The sequence below is a fragment of the Pseudorca crassidens genome, chromosome 12, assembly GCF_039906515.1.
Source record: "Pseudorca crassidens isolate mPseCra1 chromosome 12, mPseCra1.hap1, whole genome shotgun sequence".
NCBI classification, from domain to species: Eukaryota; Metazoa; Chordata; class Mammalia; order Artiodactyla; family Delphinidae; genus Pseudorca; species Pseudorca crassidens.
Genome location: NC_090307.1, coordinates 43133326 through 43154424, shown reverse-complemented (window position 1 = coordinate 43154424; position 21099 = coordinate 43133326). Strand labels below are relative to the sequence as shown.

The window sequence follows — 21099 nt, the reverse complement described above, 5'->3', positions numbered from 1 at the left end:
CAGAGGGCAACAATAATAGAAAAACAAGGAAAATGATGAAAATGATACTCTATAATTGATTAATTCATCCATTTATTTATTCAATACTGAGAAGCCTTGATAACTGATTTGGAAAATTATGGAATATAGGTCATTCATGAAGGACAGTGATTACTTCATAAAACAAGGCAATCAATATTGGCAGATGAGAACTTAGGAAAATGGAAGTGTGGAATTACTGAGGAGCCTTTAATATGGAATCAGCAAGACAAAAAAAAAAAAAAGATCACCAAGTAGCAACAAGCCCCAATTTTTCCCAACTTAAAGACATTCTGTCATCCTCGCCACAATTAAAATTCCATATTCCTTTTTCTTGCAGATCACTCAAATAAGAAAAAATAAAATAGCAAAACACAGGCTTAAAAAATCAGAATGGAAGAAAAAACTCTTTTCTCATGGTCAATTTTTCCAAGTAGAGATATTTGAGGGGCAGCAACCCTAGGATGCCTGTCTGTCAAAACATTTCCCATTTCCTTTCACCCTAAAGTTTAGCCATAATGCCCTTCCTCTTCCGATTCTTAGACTTACTAGTAAGTTAAAAGTAAAGGCTGTAGAACTTCCCTCTAATGGTTACATTCAAATGCTCATCAGAGTGAGAGCTCAAGTCATCTATCATTATCATTAGCACCAGCATCATCATCTAACACTTACTGAGCACTTACCATGTACTGTGTATTATATGTATTAGTTAAGCCCTCTAAAGTCCTGTAAATAAGTATTATTACTATGATTCCTGTCGTATAGCTGGAAAAGATGAAACAGAAAGGTTAAGCAATTTGTCCAAAGTGACACAGCTAGTAAGTCATGGAGCTTGGATAGGAGCCAAGGCAGCTTAACTCTAGAACCTGCTTTCCTATCTATTATCTTTCTTTCTTATCTACCTAAATTCTCCCTGTCAGCTATCATGTGACGATCACTGACAGTTAAGGTTTTCAAAGAATAAGGCCTTATTCTTTTAGGAGGTAGTAGTCAGGACCTGGGTGTGGGAAGCCCCAAATGGCACAGTACACTCTAAGGACAGAAATGAGATTGAGACCCAATTGAGTGATAAAAAAGACCACTGAAAATACCTCGTATTTGTTCCCTTATCTCCCTTTCCATGCCCACACCCGCACTGTCACTAACCTGGATCACTTCCATAGTCATTAATTTCCTCTCCACCTCCAAACTGTCACCTCCTCCAATTCATTCTCCACCCCACAGCCAGAATCATCTTTTAAAATGATAAAACAGTTCATGCCACTCTTCTTAAAAACATTCAGCAGCTTTCCACTGCACATAAGATGAAATCCAAACTCCTCAGCAAGGCGCACAAAGTCCTGTAAAATCTGTCCCCAGCCTCCCTCTTCACTCTCACTGTGCCCCACTTTTCCCAACATGAACATTGGCTTTTATGCCAATTCCTTGAACACAAGAAGCACTTCTCCACCTCAGATCGTTGTGATGCTCTGCTCTCTGCCTAGACTGTTCTTTCTCCAGCAACTTAAATGTTCACCTTCTTCTCATCCTTCATTGCAACTTAACACACAGAACTTTGCTTTGATCATCCCATGCTCCTCCCACCTTATTCTTTGTCATACAGCACCTCAACTTACTTATGTAGTAGACTTTGTCAAAAGCTGTCATTTGATTACTCAGTTGTAAGTGTAGCCCTCTGTCTTTCCCACTAGAATTAAGCTTCATGACAGTGTTGGCCTGGCACATGCTAGATACCAGTAAGAAATGTGATCAGATAAATGTAAGAATCAATAAATGCCTCTCATGGTTCTTATCTTGGGTAACTGGGGGGATAGGAGGGTCACTCATGGAGATATAAAATACAGTTGGAAAAGCAAGTTTTGGAGAGGAACGTAGTTCAGTGAGAGACAGGTTGAATTTGAGATGCCCACAGGGAACACAAGTAGAAATGCCCATGAAGTAGCTAGAAATAGGGTTCTAGGGTTCAGAGAAAAGTCTGCACAAGATAACACAGATTTAGAAGACGAGAATAATAGGGCCGATGCAGCTATGGATGTCAACAGCAAGGCCTGGGAAAATATGCAGGATGGATAAAGCAGAAGACCAACAAGTAATATTGAAAAAGGAAAAGACTATGAAAGAGCCTTCAAAGAGGTCAGAGAAGGGCCAGGAGAAGGCAGGACAGATTTTCAAGGAAAATGAGAGTTTCAATCAAGAGGGTCAAATTCTTGGGAGAAGTCAAGTAGGATGACAAACGAGAGGGGGGAATCAGATTTATTGTTTAGGAAACCCTAGTGTCCTTTGGAAGAGGTTGCAACCAAACAGATTTGGACACCAAAGAGAAAAGTGTTTCCAATTCATAGCTTTAGCTAGGGCTTGGACTCTATAAAAATCTTTTTCAGTGGCTTTGAAAACCCTGGGACACAGGAAGTGTGACAAAATGAAATTATTAAGTACCTTGCCTATCAGCTTTAGGAAAAAAATAGTTACCCTGCATTGTTGGGATTTTCTAAAGAGGTACCATTAAAGTCAATTGAAAAGGCTGCTCTATTCAAAACTGCAGAACTATGTAAGGAAACTCATGATTAACAGTGGCAAAAGCTACCAGGGTGCTTTCAGAGAATGAAAGCTGTATGATATACACATTAGACAGGAAAGAAATTTGAAAGGTAAGAGGTTGTGACCAACAGCAGTTCATAGAGCCTGCCAGGGTATGGCTGGCAATTCAAGATCACAGATGTGTCAACTTGCTCTAATCAGGGAGAGTCCTTCTTGCTAAGTGCATTCATGCTGGTAGTCAGTAGAGATGCAACCATGCACTAAATTTTGAACCTGAGCAGAGTATAAGTATTCTAGAGAATTTAATTTACCCCCCCCCTACTTCAAAGACAGACACATGCTAAAATAACCCCCCTTGCAAAGCCAAAAATTGATCTCAAATGTGGATGGAATAGAGCCCAGAAAAGAGAGATTTTAGCACTGGACTGGCATAAAGAACTGGAAAAAAACAGGGAAGGGGCTTCTGAACAGTCCATTCTCTCTCTATTATGATAGATATTCTGACACATAATTATTCCACTCATTTGTCCAAAAGTGGTTAATTTCAGTAAAAAGACATTCCTATAAATATTATCCATATACTATAAATGAAAACTAGAAATTTCACATATCTACGGTAATTAAAAATAAAAACAATTTAAAATCCCTTTCTGTTGATAATTAGATTTGGCCCAGGACAGTGTTCTGTGGAACTAAATAAGCTGTTAAGAGGTGTAGGACAGACGCAGTTAAGTATCAAGGGAGCCGCTTTTTCATCCTTCCAGACCGGCTATTGTGCAAGACACTGAGATATAAAATTCTGGGTGGAAAGCTGAATAAAGGAAGACATGGTGGAGGAACTCGAGGCGAATTTTGGACGTCTGCCCTCGTTTCCTGTTTGTGGGAGGCGAGCAGTGGCAGCTGCTGGGTTAGAGTTCCTGGTAGAGACCGCTGGGGCAAAAGAGGGCTCCGGTATCTGTTTCTTTTACTTAGGCAGCAGCAGCTGCAGCAACGTGTACAGGTGAGGGTGCCCTGACGGTCTCCATGGCAACACTGGAGGGGTGGAGGTGAGAAAGGCGCCCTCCATCCGGCAAACCTCTGCCTCGCCAACCCCGCCTCCTGTCCGCGACCTCGAGCTGGCTCTCGGCTAGTCCTCCAACCACGCGCACGCTCCGCAAAGGGGATCCGAGCTCCAGCCTCCCTAGCGTCCACCGCCAACTGCACGGTTGCCTTGGCAACGATTGGGGGGAGGAAGGCCAAGGCCCTTTCTCCTCTGCGTTCTCCGCCCCCATGCCCAGAGTGTGAGGGCTCACAGGAGATCTGAGTCCTTCCCTAGCAGGGCTGGGCCACGCAGGGCACTCAGCACTCAGAGGACAAGGCGACGCAGGCTGGAGACCCCGGCCCCGACTCAGCAGCCACCAGGGTAGCAGCTCAACCTCCTGGCCCTGGAAAGGCATCTCTCTCCTCACTCCTTGGGGACAGAGGCGCAGTCATGCTGGGGGTGTGATGTCACCTTCCAAAGGTCCAAGGACCAGAAAAAAGCTTGCCTCAACCTAGTCCATCGCCACGTTCCCACATGGAAGCAGGAAGCAGGCCGCCTTCCCAGGGAAATAGAGGAGTCCCTGCTGGCCATCGGCTCTCTTAGCGGGATTCCCTCCAGTCCCAGCAAGCTCAGCCGTACCCTCTGTCGGCCCCTTCCATCCACTTAAGGTTATCTCCAAGGACTAGGACACCGAGTCCTCTCCCTATTCTCTCCTCTTCCCTGGCCTTTGGGGAGCGAAGGGTAGAGGCCCTCGGAGCCCTGCAGAAGGCAGCAGGACGCCAGGCTTCCCTAAGGTCAGTGGCTCCGCTCTGCCTAGGCCTCCCATGGGAGAGGGACGCGGGAGGGGGGTTTCCAGTAGGCAGTGTCCTACCACCCCCAGCCAGGTAAATCGTGTCTGGGAGAGGCACCCCTGAGGGATGATTCAGTATTGCATACAGAAAGTGATTTTGCTCAGAGCCTAAAAGAAATAAGTTGTGTGTTTATTTACTGGAGCAAAACAAGCACAGGTGGAGAAGGGTGTCTCTTCTGGCAGCTAAGTCACCGGACATGGTTGCTTTTCTTTCAAATGCATCAGAAAGCACCATGATTTTGAAAGAAATTATTGTTTGGATGTAGACAAAGAAAAAGCCAAAGAAACTACATTGCCTCCTCTAGTTGAAATTTTGAGGACAATTTTTCTATAGTTTACAATATAGACCTGTCCTCTTCTTGAGCAGTAATTAATATTTTATTGCTATAACCGGGAGTTTTCATAAAGCTTTTATTATCTTTTTAATAAGATGCACAAAATTTGAAAATTAATCATAAGCAATACCTATGTTGCTGAAAATACATTGTATCATTGATTTTTCAGAATATTTATGGAAATGCTTGATGAATCAGCTTGTTGTTAAACAATTGTTTGTTACCTAGCACTTATAGAAAAGATTATATTTAACTGGAGAAAATATGTAAGAAAACGAAAAGTATGTATCAAATAGAATTAAGTTTAACAGTTTGCTTAAGAAATTTGAAAGTGATTTGTTTTATATATATACATAATTTGTTATAAATATATATATATGTTTGAATACTAAATAAATTTGGCTACCAAAACATAAAGGATCTTTGAGTTAAAGTTCTTAGATTAGATATAAGCTTTAAAATGCAAATTGAAGTGTTATCTGATTGTTAACTCAGATATGTCCTGTTGTCTTTGCACTGAAATATTCAACTTTACAAGGTAGTTATTTCAAAAGATGATTTAATAATTAATAAAGTTAATAATTAATAAAGATAATCTTCCTTTAATCACCTTCCAAACTGCCAAACTATTTCAAATATTACTGGTAGAAATGTTTCTACTATCTCCCTAAGGATATTATCCATGCTCTTAATGCCAGATTTGTTCCCTTAAAAAAAATTTTTTTTGCCCACATTGATTAAAAGTAAATGTATGTTTCAATTGGGAGACAGATCTGCCTATAAGTCATGGAATGTATACTGACTGATGTTTAATACCTCGGTTTATGTTATCAGGATCCCACAGAAGGAGGCTCATGATCAGAGCACCCCATGTTACAATGTGAAGTTTAAGTGAATGGGAAGTGAGAAGAAAAGGTTTTAGCTTTCTGGACTGCTGCTTTTGCCATTTGGAAAGGTTAGCCTCACCTCTCACCACTATTATTTCACATGGTATTAGAAGCTCTCAGCAGGTCTGGCATGCCTTCAGTTAGGTGTCAATGTTTGCATATTCAAGTACTGTTCGACTTCCTCAGGGTACAGTATATACTGGGGCATTAAAATATAAAACTTGAAACAGAGCTGCTAACTAAAGCTTTCAAAATGAGTAATTATCTGATCATTTAATATTAGTGTATACTAGAACTGAGGAAGCTGGGAAAAGCAAAGTATATTAAGAAATGATTTTAAAGAAACATATATCATATATTCAATATGTAATCTGTGTTAACAGATGTCTCTAGATAGTAGAACAGTAGTATTTTTCTTTCATTTTTCTTTACTTTTCAAGAAATCTATAATAAGCAGATAGTAATTTAATAATAATAAACATAATATATATTTATTATTAATAAATGTCTACACTTTTAAAAGCACATGTTTATTTTAATTTATTAGTTGTGACTAACAATGTTGTATTTTTTCAATGTTTAAAATCTTTAGGTTGTACTATGTACTAGAAAAAAAGTCAAGTGAATGAAAATTTATAAAATATATCTTTGTAAGAGTTGGGAACATTTCCCAGGTTCTTAAAATCAAATACAGAAGGAGAGAAACTTGTATGCATATGTCCAGCTTACTCACTAAACAATGTTATATTACAAGAAATTGTTATATTTTAAATGTCCATTAACCTTAGTACAAGACTGTCAAACCCCCGAAGTATCATATAATGGAAAGCTGACAGTTTTTATCCACAGCTCTATCAGAATATAATCACATCACAGTTTATTTGGGTCAGTAGATACCAACTACTTTAGAAGCTGGAAATAAAATGTTTGCTAGAAAGGCATTAATAAAACAATAAAAGGACACAACATAAAAATAGCCACCTTGTAATTCTCACTTCAACAGGGTGTGCCACCTGAATTTGAAGTAAATAAACAGATTCTGTCATAGGTAAGCAGGGAGGAATAGAAAGATGTTTGTCTTTTACAGAAAATAGATTACACAAAAATTTGTCTATATCCATTTCCCCAAAGTCCATTATCAGAGGTATAACATTTGAACTTGAGCTAATAATAAACATCTATCAATGCAATAATGTCCACTAAAGAAATAGAACAATATTAACTATAGTTTATAAATTTATAATGATCAAGCTGTTACCCCAAAAGGTATGTAATAATTGATATACAAAGTTCTGTTAAGCTTTAAAATAGTCATCTTTGACTTTTTGCACCTCCCACATAATCCATATTAAACTGTTCTCTAATCTGCTGATATCTGCCTGTATCTCTTGCTTGGATTACTTATTCAATTTACTACTTTGTTCTACTTGTTTTATTTCTGATTCTTACAATTCATTCTTCTCAGAGTAGCCAAAAGTATCTTTCTAAAATGAAAATCTGAGACTGCTTATTTAAGTATTATATAGAGATAGATGGGGAGAGAGAGAGAGAACACAAGCATCTTAAATGTATTATTGAGCTCACTCATAAGTACAGGTAATCCTCAAGGACCCAAAAATTAAAATTTAAAAGAAATGGCAAAATGAAGCCAGAGGAGTAAGCTATAACAGAAAACTAAAGCTTAATTTTCTCTGGGAGCAATTGCCTATACCAGGAACCTACAGCTTCTGGGACTGGAGAGAGTGGGGGGAAGAAGAGACTAAACCTTGGATTCTGGCGAAGTAAGGAAAATGAAGCAGATTTCTAAGTGCAAGGAATTAGAGGGAAAGGAATGAATGAACAATGACTGCATTTGGGGAAACATCTGCACATCCAGATTTTGCTTCATCAATTCTCTTTTTAATGTTATCTAAATTTCTATTGAAACCTTAGAGTTCCTACTTTCTAAATTTGTTTTTTTTCCTCTTTTATTATTTTCTAAATCTTCCTACTCATTTTTACATAACTTCTTTCCCTCTTTAAGTTTAAGAAGATAATAATTCTCCACACTGATAAAAGTCATGAATTCAGAAGTTTAAAAAATATATATATCAAAAAGCATAACTATTTTGAAGTCTCCTCCTAGACACATTGTAGTGAATCTGTAGAACACCACAGAATGATAAAGAAAAAAATGTGAAGACCTTCAAGAAAAAGAGACAGATCATCTACAGAGAGGACAATAGGACTGACAGCACATTTCTCAACAGGAGGTATAATGGAATATAGAAAATAAAATAACCTTTTTAAAAAGAGTTTAAGAGTTAATAGGTCTAAATAAAAATATTTTCAGCTAGAAAATTAAGAAATAACCAACCACTGACTAACTAAAGGAACTTCTAAAGCACTAATTTTAGGGGGAAAAAACACCTGCAGAGGAAAAAACCAACTGACCAGAAAAAGAAATATGGAAAGAAACTAGTGAATTTGGATATAAGCCTAAAAACAACTGGATTTATAAAATAAAGATAAATAATCTTTATATGTTATATATAATATATATTTAGAAGAAATAATTATATAAAAGAACAATAATATTATCTACATTCTGGAGTTCAAAAGACTAAACAAAACAATTGTAATCCATGAAAATATGGTAAGAGTAAAATGACTAGCAGGAAGGTCAAGATGTAGAATTTAATAATTATGCATGATCTTGAATGTAAATGGCAAGCACTAAGACAAATCTAGTGTATAAATTCCAAATTATAAATGGGAAATGTGAATTAAAAAATAATTTAAAATGTCAGTGTAATGGAAAAGGGACATTAAGAAAAGCAAGGTAAATAGAAAACAAAGAATGAGATTTAAAATATACAGACATGTATAAATAATCACAGTATCTTTTAAAAATGAGGAAAAGATATACTGTCAGACATACAAAGCCAAAAGAATTTGGCTAACAGACCTATACTATAAGAAATGTTAATATCCTTCATGGAGAAATGCCTTTCAGGCAGAAAGAAATGATACCAGATGGAAATATGGTTGTATAAAAGGAATGAAGAGCACTAGAATGGTAACCACATGGGTAAATATATTTGAATATTATTCTTATTATGTAAATATCTTTAAAGATCATTGATATCAGAACAAAATAATGTATTATGGGATTTATCACATACCTATAGGAAAAACACTGTTAATATATATTAATAGCATAAATGTCAGGAGTGTACTGAAAGTGTACTATTATAGGCTTCCTGAACTATACAATTTGTATAATTCTTGAAGGCAGACTTTCATTATTTAAAGATGTACACTATAAACTGTACAGCAACCACTAATATTTAATTCAAAAAATGCAGAGAAGAGGGGGAAAAGAACAGACTGGACATATAGAAAGCAAACAGCAAGATGACAGACTTAACCCAAACCACATTAAATATAAATGTTCTTATGAACACCCAATTGAAAGGCAGGCATTGTATTAGAAAAGCAAGACCCAACTATATGCTATTTATAAGAAATGCGTTTTATATCTGACCCTTGAACAAGTGTCTTAACTTCCTCTAGTTCCATCTCCTAATATGTTGCTCTGCAGTAGCTTTGATAAGTAACAGCCCACATTATTAGTGCAGCCTTGTAGCCACCAGAAGAAAGAGAATGGAACTGCAACTTTTTTGAAGACTTAGTCCCAAAGAATGTTCACATTATTTTATCTGTCTAGTAGTTCCCTGGGAGACTCCACTTAACAGTCTGTCTGAAGTTGAATGACTTGGAACTTACCTAATGTGAAAAGCCCTTCCCTCAGGAGCATTTATGGAAAACAATTACAGGAAAATGTTTTACTTTCATAGCTGCCTAAGACAGTGAATAACATCTGGGTCAAGCAATAGACTAAACAAAAGCTTAAAAATAAAAACTATGGGGCTTCCCTGGTGGCAAAGTGATTGAGAGTCCACCTGCTGATGCAGGGGACACGGGTTCATGCCCCGGTCCAGGAAGATCCCACATGCCACAGAGCAGCTGGGCTGGGCCCGTGAGCCATGGCCACTGAGCCTGTGCATCCAGAGCCTGTGCTCCGCAACAGAAGAGGCCACAACAGTGAGAGGCCTGTGTACCGCAAAAAAAAATTAAAAAAATAAATAAATAAAATAAAAACTATGAAATGAGATGTCCATACAGTTTTGAAAGACTCCAACATATTCCCTAGGAATCCAGAAGAACACACACATGTATAGAAATGTGTGCATGCTCAGAGAAGGTCTAAGAAGGACCTAGGTTCTCACCTCTAGCTGACCTTGAGGTTCTGTACACACAGGAAGTAAATGTTAAGAAAGAGCTGTCGGCTACCCAGCTGAGTGTCAAAGGTTTGCCCTAATACACACAGAGAGCCTCTTAGCAAATACTGGGAGATTTACTGGTTCCAGGAATTTAGGAGCAAAATTTTGTATATTGAAATTATGCTGATAAAAATCCTAACTAGACTGCTATATATTAAGAAATTTTTTAAAAAGAAAGAAATTGATGGTAATCCTCACAGCAACCACTAAGAAAATAACTCAAAAATGTATAGTAAAGGAAACAAAAAGAAAACTAAAATGGTACAAAGCAAATAAGTATTGAATGAAAATAATAAGGAATTAAGAAACAAAAAAATGACATATAGAAAACAAGTAGCAAAGTAGAAGAAATAAGTCCTTCATTATCTCCTCATCAGTAATTACATTAAATGTAAATGGATTAAATACAACAATTAAAATACAGATACTGGCAAAATGGTTTAACAGAATAATTCAAAAAGACATCTGCAATAGACATACTTCATATTCAGGCACAAACATGCTGAAGGTGAAAGGATGGAAAAAGATATACCATGCAAACAGAAACCAAAAGAGAGGTAAAGAGGCTATATCAATGTTAGACCAAACAGACTTTAAGATAAAAATTATTACTAGAGGCAAAGAATGACACTTTATAATGATAAGACTGACAATCCTTCAAGAATACATAACAATCATTAACATATACATGCTGAACAGAGCCACAAAATACAAGAAGAAAAAACTGACAGAATTAAAGGGTGTAACAGTTCAAAAATAATAGTTAGAGACTTCAATACTCAACTTTCAATAATGCATCAAACTAGACAGAAGATCAGCAAAGAAATAGACAACTTGAACAACATTATAAACCAACTAAACCAGGAATCCCCAACCCCGGGGCCACGGACCAGTACCGGAACCAGGCTAGAAGGTGAGCAACGGGTGAGCAAGTGAAGCTTCATCTGTATTTACAGCTGCTCCCCATCATTCTCATTACCACCTAAGCTCCACCTCCTGTAAGATCAGCGGTGGCCTTAGATTCTCATAGGAGCACAAACCCTACTATGAAAGGCACATGCAAGGGATCTAGGTTGCATGCTGCTTATGAGAATCTAATGCCTGATGATCTGAGATGGAGCTGAGGTGGTGATGCTAGGCTGGGGAGCGGCTGCAAATACAGATTATTATTAGCATAGAACTAATGTATGGTCTCTTCACAGAGACCATAGTAAATCAATTGTTTGCAAGCTCATATCAAAACTTTATCAGTGAGTGCCAAGTGACAAGCTGCATCTTATGGAGTAGACTGGACATAAGCAACACACTTTGGGTGTCACTGTGTCCCATCACCCCCAGATAGGACCATCTAGTTGCAGGAAAACAAGCTCAGGGCTCCCACTGATTCTGCATTATGGTGAGTTGTATAATTATTTCATTATATATTACAGTGTAATAACAATGGAAATAAAGTGCACAATAAGTATAATGCCCTTGAATCATCCCCAAATCATCCCCCCTCAGCTGGTCTGTGGAAAAATTGTCTTCCACAAAACTGGTCCCTGGTGCCAAAAAGTTTGGGGACTACTGAACTAAATTGAACAGGTATCTTTAGAGCCCTCTGCCCAACAACAGCAGAAATACATATTCTTCTCAAGTGCACATGCAACATTCTCCATTATAGGCCATATACTAGCCCCCAAAATAAGTCTCAATAAATTCAAAAGGATTGAAATCATACAAGATATGTTTCTACAACCATGATATAAAGAAATTAGAAATCAATAACAAAGAAGTTTGGAAAGCTCACAAATATGTTAGAAATAAAACAACACACTCTTCAATAACCAATGAGTAAATACTTTGAGATGAAGGAAAACAAAACCATATCAAAATTTAGGGGATACAGAAAAAGAAGTGCTTTGAGGGAGTAAATTTATACAATTTATACCATTTAAATTTATACCATTTATAGTGGTAAAGGCATTTACTACAGTTTAAAAAAGAAAGATCTCAACCTAATTTTCTGTCATAAGAAATTAGAAAAACAGGGCTTCCCTGGTGGCACAGTGGTTGAGAGTCCACCTGCCGATGCAGGGGACGCAGGTTCGCGCCCCGGTCTGGGAAGATCCCACATGCTGTGGAGCGGCTGGGCCCGTGAGCCATGGCCGCTGAGCCTGTGCGTCCAGAGCCTGTGCTCCACAATGGGAGAGGCCACAACAGTGAGAGGCCCACGTACCACACAAAAAAAAAAAAAAAAGAAAAAGAAAAACAAAAGCAAGCTAAATGTAAGACATGCAGAAATAGAGTATAGAAAAACGAGAGAAAATCAATGAAAACAAAAATTCATTCATGGAAAATATCAAAAACACTGATAAATCTTTAGCTAGACTAACCAATTACAAAAAGAGAGAAGACTAAAATTACTAAAATAAGGAATTAAAAAGGGAACACTGCTACCAACCTACATAAAAAGGATTACAAGGGGATAAGCTGCTTACAAAAAAATAGATCATATAGATGAAAGTGGACAAATTACTAGAAAAACACAAACAACCAAAACCGACTCAAGAAAAAGTAGAAAATATGAATAGATACAGAACAGAAAGAGAGATTGAATATCAATTTTTTTTTAAGTTACAACAAATATGGGCCCAGGACCATACAGCCTCACTAATGAATTCTACCAAATGTTTAAAGAAGAATTAATACCATCACTTTATATATATTCCTCCAAAAAAAAGAGGAAATACTTCCCAACTGATTCTCTAAGGTCAGTATCACCCTGATACCAAAAGCATGCAATGACATCACAGTAAGACAAAATTACAGATCAGTATCCCTTACCAATACAGATACAAAAATCTCCAACAAAATAATAGCAAGCTAATTTCAGCAGCATATAAAAAATTATATACACAATGACCACATGGGTTAGTCACAGGAATATAAAGCTGATTCAATCTATAAAAATTAATGTATAAAGAATATTCTTACAAACCAACTGAAAAACTGATAGGATTAGTAAATGAGTTTAGCAAGGTTGCAGGATACAAGAACAATATATAAAAGTTGTGTTTTATACGCTAGCAATGAAAAATCTGAAAATGAAATTACTAAAACAATTCCCTTTGCAACACCATAGAAAATACTTACGAACAAATTTTCGAGAAGAAATTACTTGAACACTGAAAATTTCAAAATACTGTTGAAATAAAGGAGACTTACACACCTATTTTACACAATATTCCAAAATCAACTCTAAATGGATTAAACACTTGAATGTAAGACCTGAAACCATAAAACTCCTAAAAGAAACATAGGCGGTAAGCTCTGTGACAGTGGTCTTCGTAATGATTTATTGGATTCGACACCAAAAACAAAGGCAACAAAAGAAAAAGTAAACAAGTAGGACTATATCAAATTAAAAACCTTCTGCACGGTAAAGAAAACCACCAAGAAAATGAAAGGGCAATTTTAAAGTCTATTTTGTCTAATATGAGAATTGCTACTCCAGCTTTTTTTGATTTCCATTTGCATGGAATCTCTTTTGCCATCCCCTCAATTTTCCATCGTATGTGTCCCTAGGTCTGAAGTGGGTCTCTTGTAGACAGCATATATACGGGTCTTGTTTCTGTATGCATTCAGCCAGTCTATGTCTTTTGGTTGGAGCATTTAATCCATTTACATTTAAGGCAATTTTTGATATGTATGTTCCTATTACCATTTCTTAATTGTTTTGGGTTTGCTATTGTAGGTCTTTTCCTTCTCTTGTGTTTCTTGTCTAGAGAAGTTCCTTTAGCATTTGTTGTAAAGCTGGTTTGGTGGTGCTGAACTCTCTCAGCTTTTGCTTGTCTCTAAAGGTTTTAATTTCTTCATCTACTCTGAATGAGATCCTTGCTGGGTAGAGTAGTCTTGGTTGTAGATTTTCACCTTTCATCACTTTAAATATATTGTGCCACTCCCTTTTGGCTTGCAGAGTTTCTACTGAAAGATCAGCTGTTAACCTTATGGGGATTCTCTTGTATGTTATTTGTTGGTTTTTCCTTGTTGCTTTTAATATTTTTTCTTTGTATTTAATTTTTGATAGTTTGATTAATATGTGTCCTGGCGTGTTTCTCCTTGGATTTATCCTGTATGGGACTCTCTGCACTTCCTGGACTTGATTGAGTATTTCCTTTCCCATATTAGGGAAGTTTTCAACTATAATCTCTTCAAATATTTTCGCAGTCCCTTTCTTTTTGTCTTCTTCTGGGACCCCTATAATTCGAATGTTGGTGCATTTAATGTTGTCCCAGAGGTCTCTGAGACTGTCCTCAAATCATTTCATTCTTTTTTCTTTATTCTGCTCTGCAGTAGTTATTTCCACTCTTTTATCTTCCAGGTCACTTATCTGTTCCTCTGCCTTAGTTATTCTCCTATTGATTCCTTCTAGAGAACTTTTAATTTCATTTATTGTGTTGTTCATGATTGTTTGTTTGCTCTTTAGTTCTTTTAGGTCCTTGTTAAATGTTTCTTGTATTTTCTCCATTCTATTTCCAAGATTTTGCATCATGTTTACTATCATTTCTCTGAATTCTTTTTCCGGTAGACTGCCTATTTCCTCTTCATTTATTTGGTCTGGTGGGTTTTTACCTTGCTCCTTCATCTGCTGTGTGCTTCTCTGTCTTCTCATTTTGCTTAATTACTGTGTTTGGGGTCTCCTTTTCACAGGCTGTAGGTTCATAGTTCCCACTGTTTTGGTGTCTGCCCCCAGTGGGTAAGGTTGGTTCAGTGGGTTGTGTAGTCTTCCTGGTGGAGGGGACTGGCGCCTGTGTTCTGGTGGATGAGGCTGAATCTTGTCTTTCTGGTGGGCAGGACCACGTCCGGTGGTGTGTTTTGGGGTGTCTGTGACCTCATTATGATTTTAGGCAGCCTCTCTGCTAATGGGTGAGGTTGTGTTCCTGTCTTGTTAGTTGTTTGGTATAGGGTGTCTAGCACTGTAGCTTGATGGTCGTTGGGTGGAGCTGGGTTTTACTCTGAGATGGAGATCACTGGGAGAGCTTTCGCTGTTTGATATTACATAGAACCAGGAGGTCTCCGGTGGACCAATGTTCTGAACTCAGCTCTCCCACCCCAGAGGCTCTGGCCTGACACTGGCCAGAGCACAAAGACCTTGTGAGCCACACGGCTCAGAAGCAAAGGTAGATAAAAAGAAAGAAAGAAAAAAATAAAATAAAATAAAGTTATTAAAATAAAATTATTAAAAATAAAAAATTTAGGGTTTCCCTGGTGGTGCAGTGGTTGAGAGTCCGCCTGCCGATGCAGGGGACGCGGGTTCATGCCCCGGTCCGGGAAGATCCCACATGCCACGAAGCGGCTGGGCCCGTGAGCCGTGAGCCATGGCCACTGAGCATGCATGTCTGGAGCCTGTGCTCCGCAATGGGAGAGGCCACAACAGTGAGAGGCCCACGTACTGCAAAATAAAATAAAATAAAATAAAATAATTTAAAAGTAATAAAAAGAAAAGAAAGCAACCAAAGCAAAAAACAAATCCACCAATGATAACAAGTGCTAAAAACTATCCAAAACAAAACAAAACAAAAGTAAAAAACCATGGACAAACAGAACCATAGGACAAATGGTAAAAGCAAACCTATACAGACAAAATCACACAAAGAAGCATACACATACACACTCACAAAAAGGAAAAAAACAAATATATCTATCTATATATTAAAAAAAAAGGAAGAGAGCCACCAAATCAATAAACAAATCTACCAATGATAATAAACTCTAAATACTAAACTAAGATAAACATAAAACCAGCAACAAATTAGATGCAGAAAGCAAACCCCAAGTCTACAGTTGCTCCCAATGTCCACCGCCTCAATTTTGGGATGATTCAATGTCTATTCAGGTATTCCACTGATATAGGGTACGTCTAGTTGATTGTGGAGTTTTAATCTGATGATCCTAAGGCTGCTGGGAGAAATTTCCCTTTCTCTTTGTTTGCACAGCTCCTGGGGTTCAGCTTTGGATTTGGCCCTGCCTCTGCATGTAGCTCGCTTGAGGGCATCTGTTCTTCGCTCAGACAGGATGGGGTTAAAGCAACAGCTGATTAGGGGGCTCTGGCTCACTCAGACTGGGGGTAGGGAAGGGTATGGAATGTGGGCCAAGCCTGAGGCAGCAGAGGTCAGCATGACATTGCAACAGCCTGAGGTGCACCGTGTGCTCTCCAGGGGAAGTTGTCCATGGATCATGGGACCCTGGCAGTGGCAGGCTGCACAGGCTCCCAGGAGGCAGGGTGTGGATAGTGACCTGTGCTTGCACACACAGGCTACTTGGTGACTGTAGCAGCAGTGTTAGCATTTTGTGCCTGTCTCTGGCATCCACGCTGATAGCTGCGGCTCGCACCAGTCTCTGGCACTCATCTAAGTGGTACTCTGAATCCCCTCTCCTCGCGCACCCAGTAACAATGGTCTCTTGCCTCTTTGGCAGTTCCAGACTTTTTCCTGGACTCCCTCCTGGCTAGCTGTGGTGCATTAGCCCCCTTCAGGCTGTGTTCATGCAGCCAACCCCAGTCCTCTCCCTGGGATTTGACTTCTGAAGCCAGAGACTCGGCTCCCAGCCCCCACCCGCCCCAGCGGGCAGGCAGACAAGCCTCTCAGGCTGGTGAGTGCTGGTCGGCACCAACCCTCTGTCCAGGAATGTCTCCGCTTTGCCCTCTGCATCCCTGTTGCTGTGCAAGCCCTCTTCCATCCTTGTCGAGGGGACTGCTAACCTTTTCTCCTTTTATACAACACCCATGTTCACTGTATTATTCACAATAGCCAAGATATGCAAACAACTTTGTCCATCAATGGATGAACACATAATGAAAATGTGATATATATATACACATACATATATATATATATATATAATGGAATACTATTCAGCCCTGAGAAAGGAGGAAATAGTACAATTTGCAACAACACTGATGGACCTTGAGGGCATTATGCTAAGTGAAATAAGCCCTACAGAAAAAGACAAAAACCTCATGGTATCATATGTGGAATCTAAAAAGAGAGTCAAAAATCATAGAAACAGAGAGTAGAAAAGTGGTTGGCAGGGAGGCTGCATAAAGGGTACAAACTTTCAGCTATAATATGAATAAGATCTGAAGATCTAATGCAAAACATGGTGACTACAGTTGATGACACTGTACCATATCATTGAAATTTGCTAAGAGAATAGAACTTAAATTTTTTCACCAAAAAAAAAGAGAAAGCTGATGTATGTGTTAATTATCTAGATGGGAAGAATCTTCTCATCATGTATATCCAATCACCACAGTGTACACTCTAAGTATCTTACAATTTTATATGTCAATTTACCTCATAAAGCTGATTTTAAAAAATACAAATAAATAGACATCCCAAGTTCCAAGATTAGAAGACTTAATATTGGTATGATACCAATATTCCCCAAATTAATCTACAGATTCAACACAATTATATCAAAATTCCAACTCCTTTTTTAAGAGGTACAAACTATTATGTATAAAATAAGCTACAAGGATATATTGTACAACATGGGGAATATAGCTAATATTTTATAATAACTATAAATGGATTATAACCTTGAAAAAGTGTTAATCACTATATTGTACACCTGTAACTTATATAATATTGTACATCAACTATACTTCAACAAAAAAATAAAAGGTTAAAAAAAAGAAACTGGCAAGTTGATCCTAAAATTCATTGGTGATGCAAGACTCAGAAAAACGAAACCCATCTACAAAAAAGAAAGTTAGAGAAGTCACTCTTCTTGATGTCAAGACATACTACAAAAGTGCAATAATCAAGACAGCATGCTACTCCCATAAAGATAGACATATAGATCAATGGAGCAGAATTGAGCACTCATAAGTAAATCATACATCCATAGTCACATGGTTTTTGACAAGGTTGCCCAGACAATTCAATAAAGCAAAGAATAGTTTTTGACAAATGGTGCTAGGACAACTGGATATGCATGTGCAAAAGACTGAACTGGATGCCTCTCTCATACCATATCCAAAATGTAACTCAAAATGAATCAATAACCTAAATGTTAGAGCTAAAGTTATAATATTCTTAGAAGAAAACATAGGTGCAAATCTTTATCACCCTGCTTTAGGTGACAATTTATTAATATGACACCTACAGCATAATCAACCAAAGAAAAGAGAGATAATTTGGACTGTATCAAAACTAAAAATTTTACGTGCTAAAGAACACTATCAAAGAAGTGAAAATCCAAATCACAGAGTGGAAGAAAATATTTGCTCATAATATACTGGATAAGGATATAGTTCCAGAATATATAAAGAAGTCTTAACAGTTCTACAATAAACAGGCAACACGATTTTTAAATGGGCAAAGAACTTGAATAGACATTTCCCTAGAGTAGATATATTGTACAAATGGTCAATAAGCACATGAAATGATGCTCAACATGATTAGTCATTTAGATAAATGCAAACCACAAGATGATACTATTCCATATCCACTAGGATGACTATAATTTTTAAAAATGGGAAATAGCAAGTGTCGGTTAACATGTGGAGAATTTGGAAACCTCAAACGTTGCTGTGTGAATTTAAATGGTAAAGCTATTTTGAAAACAGCTTGGCAGTTCCTAAAATAGTTAGAGTTACCATATGACCCAGGAATTCCCCTCCTGGGTATAAAACAAAGAGAATTGAATAATATGTCCACACAAAATTTTGTAGACAAACGTTCATAGCAGAATTATTCATGATAGCCAAAAGTAGAAACTACTCAAAGTATCAATCAACTAAAGAATGTATAAACAAAATTTGGCATATCCATACAATGGAATATTACTCATACATAAAAAAAAATGATGTACTAATTCATGCTATGTCATGGTTGAACTTTGAAAACATTACACTAAGTGGAAGAAGGCTGACATAAAGTCCACATATTGTATCATTCCATTTATATAAAATTTCCAGGATAGGCAAATCCATCGAGATAATTAAGTTGATTAGTTTTCAGGGGCTAGGAGGAGGGAGAAATGAAGAGTGAATGCTAATGGATATGAGCAATTATTTTCAGGATGATGAATATATTCTGCAATTATGTAGTGCTGACGGTTGCACAGCCTGGTGAATATACTTAAAACCACTAAATTGTTCATGTTAAAAGGGTGAATTTTATGGTACATAAATTATATCAGTAAAATAGCAATATAAAAATACATTTGTGAATGGTTTCATATCTTCCCCAATTTATTGTAAACTGAGTGCAGAAAGAATAAAGTGTGGAAAGCAACACACCAAAATGTTTAACAGTGACAATTTTGGGGTGGTGGGATTAAGGGTTATTTTTTAAATTTAACTTCCTCTTTCTCATATTTTTAAATAATTCAATTAACCTTATAATCCTAATAAAATGAATTTAATAGAAAACAATAGACATCCATTAGCTGAAAAGCACATAAAATTTAACCCACCCCTCATACTTTATTAACTCAAAATGGATCATATAATAAATGTAAAATGTAAAACTATAAAATGTCTTACTAGAAAACACAGGAGAATCCCATGACTGGTAGAATTTGATCCAGGTATGCAAGGTTGGTTAATCAACTAAGGTAATCCATCATGTCAACAAACTTTTAAAAAAGAAAAAAAAATCACATGATCATATCAATAGATGCAGAAAAAGCTTTTGACAAAAACCAGTACACATTAATGGTAAAAACTTTCAGTAAACTAGGCGTAGAGAGGAGCTTTCTCAACTTGACAAAGACTATTTACAAAAAAACTACAGCTAATGTCATATTTAATGGTGAGAAACTCAAAGCTTTCCCACTGAGAACAAGTACAAGGTAAGGATTTTCCCCCCTCACCACTCCTTTAAACATTGTACCGGAAGTCCTTGCTAATGCTATAAAAGGCAATGAAAGATCTACAGATTGGGAAGGAAGACATAAAACTGTCTTTGTTCACAGATGACATGATAATCTGTGTAGAAAATCTAAAAGAATCAACAACAACAACAATAAAAACTCCTGGGATTTATAAGCAGTTATAACAAGGGTGCAGGATAAAAGGCTAAATATGCAAAAGTCAACTGATTTTCCATATACTAGCAATGAACAAGTGGATTTGAAATAAAAACAATATCATTTACATTAGCACCAAAAAATAAAATACTTAGATATAAACCTAACAAAATATGTACATGATCTACCCAAGGAAAACTACAAACCTCTGGTGAATAAAATAAAAGAAGAACTATATAAATGGAGAGATATTCTATGTTCCTGGATAGGAAGACTCAGTATTGTCAAGATGTCAGTTCTTCCCAACTTGATCTATGGATTCAAGGCACATCCAGTCAAAATCCCAGCAAATTATTTTATGGATAGCAACAAATTGTTTTAAAGTTTGTGGGAAGAGGCAAATGACCAAGAAGAGCCAACACAACATTGAAGGAGAAAAACAAAGTTGGAGGAATGACACTACCTGATTTCAAGACTTACTATAAAGCTGAAATAATCAAAACATTGTGCTATTGGTAAAAGAATAGACAAACAGAACAATGGAACATAATATAGAGCCCAGAAATACATCCCCATAAATATACCTAACTGATCTTTGGCAAAAGGGCAAAAGTACTAAAATGGAGAACAGACAGTCTTTTTAACAAATGGTGCTGGAACAATTGGACTTTCACATGACGAATCTAGACACAGATCATACACTCTTCACAAAAATTAATTCCAAATTGATCACAGACCTAAATGTAAAATGCAAAGCTATGAAATTCCTAGGAGAAAACCTAGATGGCTTCTGGTATGATGATGCCTTTTTAGATACACCGCCATTGGCAGAATCCATGAAGGAAATAATTTATAAACTGGGCTACATTAAGATTTAAAACTTCTTCTCTGCAAAAGAAAATATCAAGAGCATTATAAGCTAAGCCACAGATTGAGAGAAAAGATTTGCAACAGACACATCTGATACAGAACTATTATCCAAAATATACAAAGAACTCTTAAAACTCAACAATAAGAAAAACAACAACTCGATTAAATCATGAGCCAATACCTTAACAGACACCTCACCTAAGAAGATATACTGATGGCAAACAAGCGTATGAAA

General features: G+C 37.1%; 1 protein-coding gene and 1 pseudogene across 5 annotated transcripts in view; both read right to left on the bottom strand.

Moving 5' to 3' along the window:
* NOL4 (nucleolar protein 4) overlaps positions 1 to 21099 on the bottom strand; it is a 394425-nt gene that overhangs the window by 314330 nt on the left and 58996 nt on the right. The window lies entirely within an intron of this gene.
* Positions 16681 to 16738, bottom strand: LOC137204227 (U6atac minor spliceosomal RNA; annotated as a pseudogene).